The 12,394-nt window shown below is 42.6% G+C and overlaps 1 non-coding gene and 1 pseudogene across 1 annotated transcript; one reads left to right on the forward strand and one right to left on the reverse strand.

Annotated features, from left to right (window-relative positions):
* Positions 1 to 4,966: 4,966 nt before the first annotated feature.
* Positions 4,967 to 5,142, forward strand: LOC149222550 (U2 spliceosomal RNA; annotated as a pseudogene).
* A 5,454-nt stretch (positions 5,143 to 10,596) lies between these two features.
* On the reverse strand, positions 10,597 to 10,756 carry LOC149222551 (U1 spliceosomal RNA). The gene has a single exon (XR_016249860.1). It is a non-coding gene; the product is annotated as a U1 spliceosomal RNA (small nuclear RNA).
* Between the last annotated feature and the right edge of the window lie 1,638 nt (positions 10,757 to 12,394).

The following is a 12,394-nucleotide window of genomic DNA, read 5'->3' on the forward strand; positions in this document are numbered from 1 at the left end:
GGAGCTTAGCATCCCTGGCAAACCCGGATAGTAAAATACCTGCAAAATATTTATAGGCCAAGAAGTTAACAACCCAAGGATCCCATAACACATCCAAACCCCCAGATTGTCCCGAAGCATCTGTAGCATAAACCCTCCAACCATGACAATTTTTTAAGAGTAAAGGCCAGGCATCATGGTCTCCTGCAAAAGAATGATAAAAGGATGATGGAATTTAATAAAATATTCCAGGCATTGTCGTTTAACGGAGCTTCCCAGACCCCGAATATTCAGTGACAAGATTTTCATATCGAAAGTTTACTGACGAGCTTGAGATCTCTAAGATCCTGAGTGGGTGAATTCACACGAGAAGATGGGAAGGTAGGATTTGACCCCTCCAAAAATTTAAAGAGACACCTGTAGGAGCAACCCCCAAATACCATCTACTTTATGCTTCACCCGTCGCTTCTTTATAATAGTAAAATTTAGTCGAGAGTGGGGGATCACAGTCACCCCATCTGATGGCGACACTTTTGAGTGGATGGCAAGAGGCTCCAAATCAAGTGCCGGGTTTAATTTCAAAAGTTCAATATCACGCCCCATCGAATTAGTAGGCGGTTGATGTCCACTAATGGAACCAAATTGAAGCATCAAAGTGGGTGGATACGCTGAAGGAGAGCAATACCCTTCCCGGATATAAGTGTCGTCCACCCCCAAATGACCAGCGAAATCCCTATCAGTGTGACTAGCACCCAATGAGGGGAGGGTGGAGAAAATAGACGATACTATGGAATTATCGATGCAGATCACAGGAATAATACAATATGTAGAATGGATATCATGCATCACCAGAAAGTTGAGGGTAGATAAAAGGATGGGTTTGGATATTTGCCAATATACACCTTTTTCTTTTCAATGAAAAACACAAGCTCGATATTTGGGTTGCATTGCCTTGAACAAATTCAAGCGACTAATTTATTAAACTATCGATGCAAAAAAATTAAAAAGTTCCCAAATTTTTTGAATCTAAAACTAAATCGTCTTTGGAATTACTTCCAGTTATATTTCAATGTTTTCTTTTTTGTATTTTAGTTGACTGGGATACTCATCTCTCATCTGAGAGACACGGGTTCAACTCCAACCAAGATAATTTATTTTGCAAATGTTTTTACAATAATAAAAAGAGATGTTCCTTTTAAAGGCTCTTACAACAAGGCAGACACCTAATCCAACGCTTTTGCAGTGATCAATAACTCTTCTTTATTAAATTGTTCGGGGAAATGGGAGCATTTTTTTCCTCTGTCTTCTTCACGTATGCTTGTAGCAAATAGTTGGATGGTGATGATGTTCATGTGCGATTAAGGAGATGTTTATTGACTATGTTGGATACAAATCCTACTAGGAGGAACTTTGAATGACCATGTTCATTGTTTACTTCATCGTTTTTTGTTGTCAATGTGTTGTATCCCTTAAAATGCGTTGTCTTTTGAAGGTTAATCTGATATTTTCCATGTCACTGAGTGTGCACTTACATTTCACCCGTAAAAGCATATTGTCAGAATCTTAGTCTCGAGCTCGAACGTTGTTCTTTGAGAGTTCCATGTGAGTGATAGAGATTGAAGGGGTCTTTTACCTCTCATAGTCCACCGATTTTATCTTCCCCTTTGGCGCGTTTTCCTTGAGTCCACGGGGATTTGGATGCACCAAGTCATTTGGAGATGGATTCCTTTTTGTCACGGCCCCACGCTGTGATGCCTTATGATCACTGTGGGCGACGTGCACCACCGGTGATATTTCGTCGCAGTTGTACAACTACTCTAACCCAGACTGCACCTAACTTCTCATTCGCTTCAACAATTAGCCAATTTTTCATTCAAGTGTTATTATATTCAATTATTTCATTCAACAATTATGTGATACTCTAACTTCAGTACAAGCAGCGGAATAACACTCATTAACAGTCTGCGATATCGTAAAGAACAATATGAACACAAGGATTTGCGATAGGAGGGGGCAACTCCCAAAACACTTCTCCCCTTTACTCTTAAACTTGAAATAATATTTACAGTGGAGATAGAAAGGGGCCAGCCATGTCCAAACTCATGCGCTGCCCAAGTACAAAGAGTGGCAGTGGTTGGCCCAGCCCAACTCACTAGTGAAAAGTGCCAAGTTTCGCAACCAGGGTGTGCACCTTTCCCAACAGAAACCCCAAAACTGGAGTCCCAAAATAGCCCAGAAAACTAACCCTCGGCCCTGCCCAGAAACCAGCTCGCTTGGGCGAGCTCTCCTCCTTCTGCGACGTGCCTTAGCTACGTTTTCAAATTTTGCGATGTAAGCCTCGCGGTTCTGCGATATCAGACCCCTTACATTTCTGTGATATCGCTGACTTTGTCCTTTCTGCGATTAGCTTTTGTGATATTACTTTTCTTGTGCGAACTTGCTTGCTACCTCCTCCAAGTGTCGAGCTCCTCATCTTATAGATGCTCTAGTCGTTTGATTTTACGTGGGTCGACGCCCCTTCTCTTCTTGAGTCAACCCTTCATCTTGTGCGGGCGCGCCCCTGGGCCGACCTGCTCGTGGGTGTGCTGACGCACCCCACCCTAGGAGCTTCGCCTACCGTGCTGCCCACGCTACCACCTCTGTGTCGCACACTCCACATTGCGCTGCCTGCTCGCTCGCCTGTCACGCACCTGCTCGCTATGTCTCGGTCGCACTTCCGCTACGCCTTGCACCGTCGCGGTGCCCGGGCGCCACACCTTGTGTGCGGGCGCGCTCGTGGGTACGGGTCCATCGAATTAGGTTGTCGCTACGTTGTGATGTGCGCGTTCTCCCTTGCACGCTCTCCGCTGTGGGTGGGCACTCTTCTTCATGTGCCCTTCGATATACCACGTCGTGTGGGCTGGCGTGCCCGCTACATCTCTCTCGGTGCCCCGCCTTCGTGCTTGCGCCCCTCAACTCGTGCACGCTGCCCCTTGTGTCGACCTGGGCGCCTCTCCTCCATGCGGGAGCGCTCGTCGCACTTGGGCACTCTCATCGTACCTCCAAGTCGATTTTTCGCCATCAAGTGAGCACGACCCATCAGGGGCGCCCATTGGCCTTGGTGCCAGCTCGGGGTCCTGACACTTTGCCATATGTGAAAGGAACATGAGCGGTCAAGTTGTTGATTACAGGTGGTAGGTCATTGTGATTTGTTTTAGGGCCAGACTCTATTTTACCCCGATGCCATAACTTCTCGCTAATTTAACATATTAATATGAATGGAATAGAACATTGATAGTGGAGGAAGATATAGATTGAATCCTCCTCGAGCTCTCCTCCCGGTCAACCCTCCTCCGGTCGCGGCCAAGTCGCGGCTAAATTTGATAGGCGAGACGCCGTTCTTGAAGGAAATCTAGCCACAGGAGGACGCGACGGTGGAGGTTGATGAGCAGACATTGGCCCTCATCATCAATGGAGAGCAGGAGGGTCCTATTGGGGGACAACGATCTACATCGCATTCTTGGTGTTCTCGTAGGGGAGCGTCGCAGTCTCCAACTTCTAGAGATCCACAATAGAGATGCGGTTGCCCATGGGCGTCGAACGCTATTTCACAGGATCGCATTTCCGCCCCTGTATGGGGCATCGAGCAGCTTCTTAACCTGCAATTCATCTCTATCTCTCTCAGGTAAACCAATCACAATGGGATTTTGTAGGGCTCTTTGAACCGAAAGCTTGCTTCCTTAGGGTTTCGTAAAAGTGGTTAGCAACACATTTTTGAAACAACGCAGATGTGAAAATTACTCACGAGCAGAGTTTTGAAAGCGTTGTACATTGCACACGAACTTAAACTTTGACTAGGCTTCTGTGCGAGAGAGCTTAAACTTTGACGAGTGTTTTGTGTGAGTGAAGCACCGAATAGATTAAGTGTTATAACCCAAGAACTGACTTAATAAGTGTATAGCTTTAATTCGTCTGCTAATTTAGATTATGTGAGTATTAGTTTAGTTTGTAACGGTGAATTAAATATATATATATATATATTCATCGCAGCAAAATTAGATCTTGATATACCTTTCGTGAATAGCCAAAATCAAATCATGATATACTCTCCACAAGTAGTTAATATAAATGTCTCAGTGGATTAATCTTTCAAAACCATTAATAAATTTGTTTTATGTTAACTTGGTAGTAAACTCATTATGCTTTCTCAAAGACAACTAAACACGCTATATTGTATCATAATCAACAATTACAACATGATCAATACGTTAACGCGGTGGGTGATTAAATATGGAAAGGCCAACATAACAATAGGTTGTTGATTAAATTTGACTAAGTTAAGACACATCCCGGTGAATTTGACTTCAAGGAATGGGTGAGCAATGATCTCCATTGATTATGTCCAATGGCATTAAACATCACATTGAAGGATTTTTAAATAGTGTAATTTCTTCCTTTATATTAATATATAAATTATTATTATGTTACGATAACATCCACCACAAGTTTAAGATAACATGGAAAGGGAAAAAATAAAAATAAAAATCTTTAGTGATTGTTTCCCATATAATTAATTATTTTGATATTATATATATATATATATATATATATATATAATTTCATATTTTTAATTGTAGATAATATTATGATATTTAGTTACTTTTATTTATATATAAAAAGCAATAAAGTTCAACCATGTGAAATTGGCGGTAAGGCATCAAATCTCGCAAACCTCTTTTAGGGTGAAAAGAGATTGGCATCAAATCTGGGAAACCTCTTTTAAGGTGAAAAGACATTTGATCCCTCAAATCGAAAAGTAAAATAGATCTAGGGAGGTGAAAATAGTGAGAATATTGAAAATATAAGTTTGATATTAAAGAGCATGTCTATTTAAATGGTAGTAAGGGGTATGAGAAGAAATAGAAATGAGTTATCCCACATGCATGGATGAATGGGATAGAGGAGAAGGGGAGTAATAGAAAAAGAAGCGAAAGAGGAGAGGAAAAGCATACCTTTCTCGGCCTTTTGGCTAAGATCAAGTGTAGTATCTGTTCTTATCAGTTTAATATCTGATACGTGGTTCATAGAACCACATGATATTAAATGTATTTTTCTAGGGGGAGGGCCCACTTACAATAGCTTGCTATTGGGGCTCTCGGGCGTCGCTTGTGCGTTGCAGCTTTTCGAACTTCACCAGCAACATTGGATTTGATGGTCCACCTATCTATCTCAATTCCATAGTATAGTGCTCAAGCGTATGGTCCAGCTATCTATCTCAATTTCAATTTCAATTCCATAGTGTGCTCAATCGCATGGTCCAGCTATCTCAATTCCATAGTGCTCAGTCGTCCTAAATCCAATATGGTCCATCCATTCCATAGTGCTCAGTCGTCCTAAATCCAATATGATCGAACTGTTGTTCTTTGAAGAACGCAGTAAAAAGCTTTGAAGGTGGATATATACCACTGATAAGTTTTATCAACTCCCTAAGCTTTTAACGCACTTTCTCAATGTTGTGCCCTGCACGGAAGCGTTTTCCGATCTGAAATTGGTTTATACATATATATCAGCAGCGATTTCAACTATGGCTTGCCTACTTTGCAAAAGGGATGTCGTGCATATTCCAATGTCACTAACAACATGAGCAGCAGTCTGGGAAACGTTGAAAATTTAATTTTGAAATGTGACAATGTGGGTGAGTACGTTTCTAGAGAGTGTTCAGGGATTTCTTTTCATTGTCAATGAGATGATGTTGCGAAGAGGGCAGAACAGTCAATGAGATGATGTTGCGACGAGGGCAGAATAGGGATTGATTTCTTAGGGAGAGTGCAGGGTGCGTGCTCAAAAATATATATACAGGATTGCTCAACTCATTTTGGGCAAAAGAATGTGAAGTTCACTTTGATTGGTAAAGATTTAGATGCTCTGTGCTCTGACTCTATTTGGTGCAGCAAGGGTGATTGGACAAAGACCGCCCCTGCCTACAGAGCATCACGCACAGTTCAGTTCAGTTCACTGGGAAGTTGGGTGGGACACAAACTCAAGCATGTGCATGTGCTCAAGGAATAATAACAGAAAGAAATAAACACAACGGGTTTTCCTTTTTATTTTATTAGTTATCCTGGTAATGGAATTTACAATGCTTGCACTTGCAACCTCCAATGGCTGTTGCTGTTACAACAGTAACAATTAAAACCACAGCACGACCAAGTCCTTTTTTTCTCGCAACTTACCCATAGGTCTGAGTCTCGGTCGCACTCACGTTCACTGTTCAAAACAGCTGTCAATGGCTCCTTTTCAAACTAGGAAAATCTGTGGTTACCCTGTTTCTGCATTTTCTCCTCTCCACAGATATAGGATTGCTGGACTCGTTTTGGGCAAAGGCAGATGACACTTTGAACAACATCATCCAAACCCGATGGGCAAATAGGAATGAGAATTTGCAACTTTGGTCTTGGGCCCCTTCTTTCAAGGTAACAAAAATCAATTGTGACATTGGAAAGCATGAAATATTGCTGAGCCAAACGTTTGCCAAACTGTTCTCTGCTCTTCCACTGTTCTGTTAGCCCGTGTTTCACTTGAACCACGTTGGCTCAAAAAATAGATATAACATATATTTCACGCTGTAAAAACCAGAAATCCAATTACTATATGTCCAGTTGTGAAAGTCTCCATTCTAAATTCGATTTCGATCTTGATGGTTCTTCAAGAGGTTGCCCTAGCAATGCAGCTTTTGAGTTTGTAATGAGGAATCGCATGGAAGAACCAGCCTATGTTGCTGTAGGGAATATAGTCTAACCTGCCAAGGATTATGTCGACGTTGTGGCATCCAAGAAGGAACGGAAGCGTCCATAAATTTATTTGAATGTGGAAGCATAAACCTGAAAGGGGACTCAAAACTCAACCGTGAGCAATTAAGGAATCGAAAATCTTCCATGGACCATTGGAGGTTGGAATCCATTGTCGCCTTCCCTCATAGCCAATTTGAAACTCGAAAAGGTAAGGAGCAGGAAGGACGGGTGCAAGAAGATATGCAGATTTGGAGCATCCTCCGGGGGATACGAAAACACAAAAATCAACAACTCCACATCGAGAATCATGCATAGAGAGCATCATATAGGAATAATGTGGGAGGATCAAGGAACTTTAATGATGGCAATTCAAGCCATCAATCCGCCTTGTCGCAAAATGAATCCATCCATCATGGCACTTGAAGAGCATCTGCATGTGAGAGGTGTGGAAACCCCTTGATCAAATTAATCATCATTGGACAACGAAATCTAGAGCGAATCCAAGTACAATGGATGATCCTATCTAGGTTTCTTTAGTGCACTAGTAGAAGATTGAGTCTTCCTCCCTGTTTGACCCAGGTTTTTGTGATTGCTATCATGGAGGATCCTATCTAGGTTTCTTGTAAATGATCCAGTCTTCCTCTTCCTCCAGGCATCCGCTACACCCGTTTGGCCCTGGGAAGCATCCCTTCCTTATTCCTACTTGAGATAGAAATTTATTATTTGCTGCCAACAAACAGAGCGCTGCTACTCCTAGCCACAGCTGTGGGAGCTACACCTCCTTCTTGGGCTTGTCATTTGGCGACACCCAATCTTGATCTTGATCGGTTTGTTAGGTCTCCTTCCTTTGCCGCGGGTATTGTCATTTTTCTTTGGCTTTCCAACCAATTCTTTTAAGAGGGAGCATAGCATTTTTAGGGTCGAAAAGGTTGATAATTATGCTTGAATCGCCAATGACGATCAACGTCCTCACTCTATCTGCGTACAACGATAACAATCCATGAAATAGAGCACACGCCTCTGCCGTGTTGTTTTTTGTTGTCCGTGGGCCCCACTCTTAAGTCAATTTCCCCCTCCCGGCCGGGAACAAGAACAAAGAAATGTAGGAACTTGAGAATGTAGGGATAGTAGCATGGAGGAACGGCTCCAAGAGGCTATGATCACAAGAGCCTCCTACGGCGAATGGTAACAACAACCGAAACCCTCTCGAATGCTACAATTAAACTCAAGCTCACTTCTAACATGACAGCGACAGGGGACATGGCGACCAAGGATTTAACCTCCAATGCCGTTTGGGGGAAGAGGTCTAGTGTTTTCAACTCGCAGAGCCTAGACCATATAGCGCCATATAGCCATAGTGATGAAATTGCCCCCCGCCCCCTAGGTCATGGGTTTAGGGAGTGGTAAATTCAGAGCTCCCCCACACAAACTAGTGAAGCTAGGCGGGACCGAAAACCTCTGGTGCATGATAAAAAAGGAAAAGACATGTTTAATTGAACAACATATCCAGATAGAGATAGGTGAAACCCCTGATACGATAAAAGGATGGTTTTATTAATGCCCCCACAAATAACCCAAAGCTCGGCCAACGGGGGTGTGGAAACCCGGAAAGGTCCTCTCATTCAAGTCATCCACTAAATTAGAGTTGCTTACCGCGAAAGAAAAAAAAATCCTGCAAGGATAAATGTATACCCACATATTGACAAAAGTCCTAGACATGGGAATATTTTGATGGACCCTGTCAAGGAGAGCCACCGAAGTTGGGGCAGCAAGGATTTCATATTTGGAGCGAGTTTCAGAGAAGCATTCAGAGAGGCTACAAATAAGTGGGCAACGCTGATCTCTCTTTGATTGCTGATAGGGCTGGCAACAGGAAAAAGGAGTCTGCAAATTCAAATTCGAAGATAGCCATTGACCAGATTAACAGTAAAGTAAATCTCCAAAATTTGACCCTTTCCCCAATCTTGGAAAGCTCTTAATAGTAAAGTAAATCTCCAAAATTTGACCCTTTCCCCAATCTCGGAAAGCTCTTTCCAAGGAGTTGAGAGAGAATTTCAATAAAGTTTCTTTTCAACACGTTTGTAGAGTCAGGGGGAAGAAGCAGAGTCCCAACTCTCGGCCACTGTCAGATGCTTATATGACTATCGGATGCTTAAATGATTAACACCCAATGAGGAGGCTAGCCCCAGCAACTGCAGGACAGATGCTGATAAATCTGCGCTGTTTCATTCTTTTGGCTTTTCCACAGGGAAGATCTGGATCCAAGCTTTTGTTAGGAGAGCGAGCGTGCATGACAATTCTTTTTTATGTATGCAGTAATTGGGCTTTATAGCCTTCCCCCCTCTTTTCCTTTTGTTGGTCAGGCTTTGATATTGACAAAGATCTTTTCCTCAATGCTCAGGCCCATTGCAGCATTGTATATTCAAATTTCTCTTTTCATATAGTAAATATATACCATTTATATTCAAATTTCTATTTGAAATAGCAAATATACCATTTTTTTTTTGTTTCTTTCCCTTGAAAAAGGAAAAGCAGCACAAACACAGTGTCCCCTTAATACGACACAACAAACACATCATGAATATCCAACTACAAGAAAGAAAGAAACGTTTGCCGTATACAGTGAAAACGTTTGACAAATATAAATTCCACTGCTACTGCTGGGACATGAACCAAACCAGGATCTCTCTCTCTCTCAGGTGAGAGCCGAAAAAGTAGACTTCATAAACCGGAATAAAAAGTTCAGTTGAGCGTGAGGTGTATGGAGTAATATTGAAGACAAGCTTGTAATTTAGGAAATTGGAGTTGTGGACAGTCAATCTATCAATGGCGTGTGTGGTGTGGGGTGGGGTTTATTATATATGTTGGAACACCAATATCAACCTGTGAAAGGGATGGCGTCTGCTGCAAACAAACAGTAACAAGAAGATTAGCACCAATATCAATCTGCGAAAGGAATAGCATCTGAACAACAAACAAAACAGTAACAAGAAGATTAGCACCACCAATATCAATCTGTGAAAGGGAATGGCAGCTGCAAACAAACAGTAACAAGAAGATTAGCACCACCAATATCAATCTGTGAAAGGGAATGGCAGCTGCAAACAAACAGTAACAAGAAGATTAGCACCACCAATATCAATCTGTGAAAGGGAATGGCAGCTGCAAACAAACAGTAACAAGAAGATTAGCACCACCAATATCAATCTGTGAAAGGGAATGGCAGCTGCAAACAAACAGCAGTAACAAGAAGATTAGCACCACCAATATCAATCTGTGAAAGGGAATGGCAGCTGCAAACAAACAGCAGTAACAAGAAGACTAGCACCAATATCAATCTGTGAAAGGGAATGGCATCAGCAAACAAACAGGAAGAAGAAGATTAGCACGGAATCGCGTAGCATCCCTCTCCTCTCGCCTCGCAGCAGCAGAGCACTCCGCTCGTCTCTCAACTATGTATGTAATCAATCATGAAGTAAGACCTCCGGTAATTTATTCAACCTCTCGCCTCGCAGCAGCAGAGCACTCCGCTCGTCTCTCAACTATGTATGTAATCAATCATGAAGTAAGACCTCCGGTAATTTATTCAACTGGATTTACAAATAGTTTGATTTAAAGCAGAGCTGCGGATGCTAATTAATTTAACTGGAATTACAGACTGTTAATTTAACTGGAATTACAGACTGTTAGATTTAAAGAAGCTCCCGTAGTTGCAGTTAACTTGATTTGATTTTAATTTTTGTGTGGAGGCGAAGCTCCCGTAGTTGCAGTTAACTTGATTTGATTTTAATTAGATTTAAAGAAGCTCCCGTAGTTGCAGTTAACTTGATTTGATTTTAATTTTTGTGTGGAGGCCGCGCGAACGCGAGCCTCCGCTGCCACAAATTATGACGTGCACTCTCCTCGATGGGAGATGCTAGGTAAACCCCCCTCCCAAGTGCAATGGAAGTGGTCTTCCTAGGCCATCGACCTTCTTGATCATCGGTTGACCCCGCCCAGGTAAGTATGTTTTGAACATTTCCATCTTACCCCTCTATACCCCCTTTAAACTTTAAAAACAAGTGCCTTTTGTATGGAACGATGTTGTCGAGTGGGCCTTTTCAGCTTCAAAGGAAGCCATGTGCAATGCACCCACTTTACTAGTGCCCAATTGCGCTTGGAATGTGGTGCATCAGGTAGGGGTGTGGGCGCTATGTTGATGCAATTGACAAAAACGTGGGCAAGTCCACCTATGAGAAAAGAGATGATGGCCATCTTTTGCGTAGTCGAGACTTGACACCCATATCTTATATGGAGTTGCTTCCAAATCGAGATCATCGTCATAGTTTGAAGTATTTTCTCGACGATAGGTTACCATCCTTGGAGAAACACAGATGGGTCACTAAGATGCATCGGTATGATTATGAGATCATATACAACAAAGGCAACGAGGCATCTGCTTTATTGCAGACATATGAGGAGAAAGGATCTCTCTTTGCCCTATCCTTACAGTACTTGATTGCCTCATCAACGCTTGTCAAGAATGGCTCGATATTGACATGGCGGTTCAATTCATCCAAGTGCTTTAGGAGAATCCCAATCCCCCTGAGGGCTACACGCGGCAACAAGATACCTTGAAGCATAAAGCGTGCATTCTTTTGATTCAAAATTGTGCTTTAAAACAATGCCCGTCTTAGAGGAGTTGTGTTCATCTCCCACCACGGGCACTTTGGCTTTCAGCGTACCTACAAATCGACTACGCGCTCTTCCTTGCGGGAAGGCTTGAAAACACACATCTAGGATTTTGTACCTACATGTGGTGCTTGTTAAAGGAACAAGGGTGAGATGGTGAAGAAGTGCCACCGCCACTAGCAATATCAACCACCATCAGGACCGACATTTCCATGGAATTCACAGTGGACCTTCTGAAAACAGACAACCAATATGTCACCATGGTGTTCCTCGACCACGTTTGCAAATGTGCTCACTTTTGTACCCTATCAGACCCATTTACACCTTCTGTGGTTACTCATGTTTCCGTGGACCCAATGTTTAAGTTGCATGCCATCACACTTTCCATTGCATTGAATCGAGATCCCGCACTCACCAACAATTTCAAGCAAGATTCGTTTAAACTTTAGGGTACTCAATTGAAAGTGAGCACTGGTCGTCATCCCCAAATTGATAGCCAGATAGAGGTGGTCAATAAGTGCGTGGAAACTTGTTTGAGATGCTTTGCCTCGAAAGGGCAACACCAATGAGAATGATGGCCACCCCTTACAGAATTGTGGCGTAATACCTCTCATCACGGTGCTACCTAAATGACGCCATGTGTTGCTGCCTATGGCCCAAAACTCCTAGCAGTGGCTTCCTATTTACCAGGCAAACCCTAGCTACAAAAAGTTGACTTCACGCTTCACACCAAACCAAAGAAGCCATTCTTCGCACGCTACGGGACAATTTGGTTTTAGCTCAAAATGGAATGAAGCGGCGAGATGACTAACATCGCTCGAAGAATGCGAATGGGTGTTTCTATTTGGACGAGGCAATTAGCTCTGATGTCTTTGACAATATAAGTTCCAAGTCTAGTGATTTCCAATTTTCTCATCTTACCCTTAGTTTTACTGCCATATATTGGTACAAGGTCTCCATTCTTGAATTGCTCA

The sequence above is a fragment of the Pinus tabuliformis genome, chromosome Q (assembly GCF_031772625.1).
Source record: "Pinus tabuliformis cultivar Carrire ecotype Pingquan chromosome Q, CPIR1, whole genome shotgun sequence".
Classification (NCBI taxonomy): Eukaryota; Viridiplantae; Streptophyta; class Pinopsida; order Pinales; family Pinaceae; genus Pinus; species Pinus tabuliformis.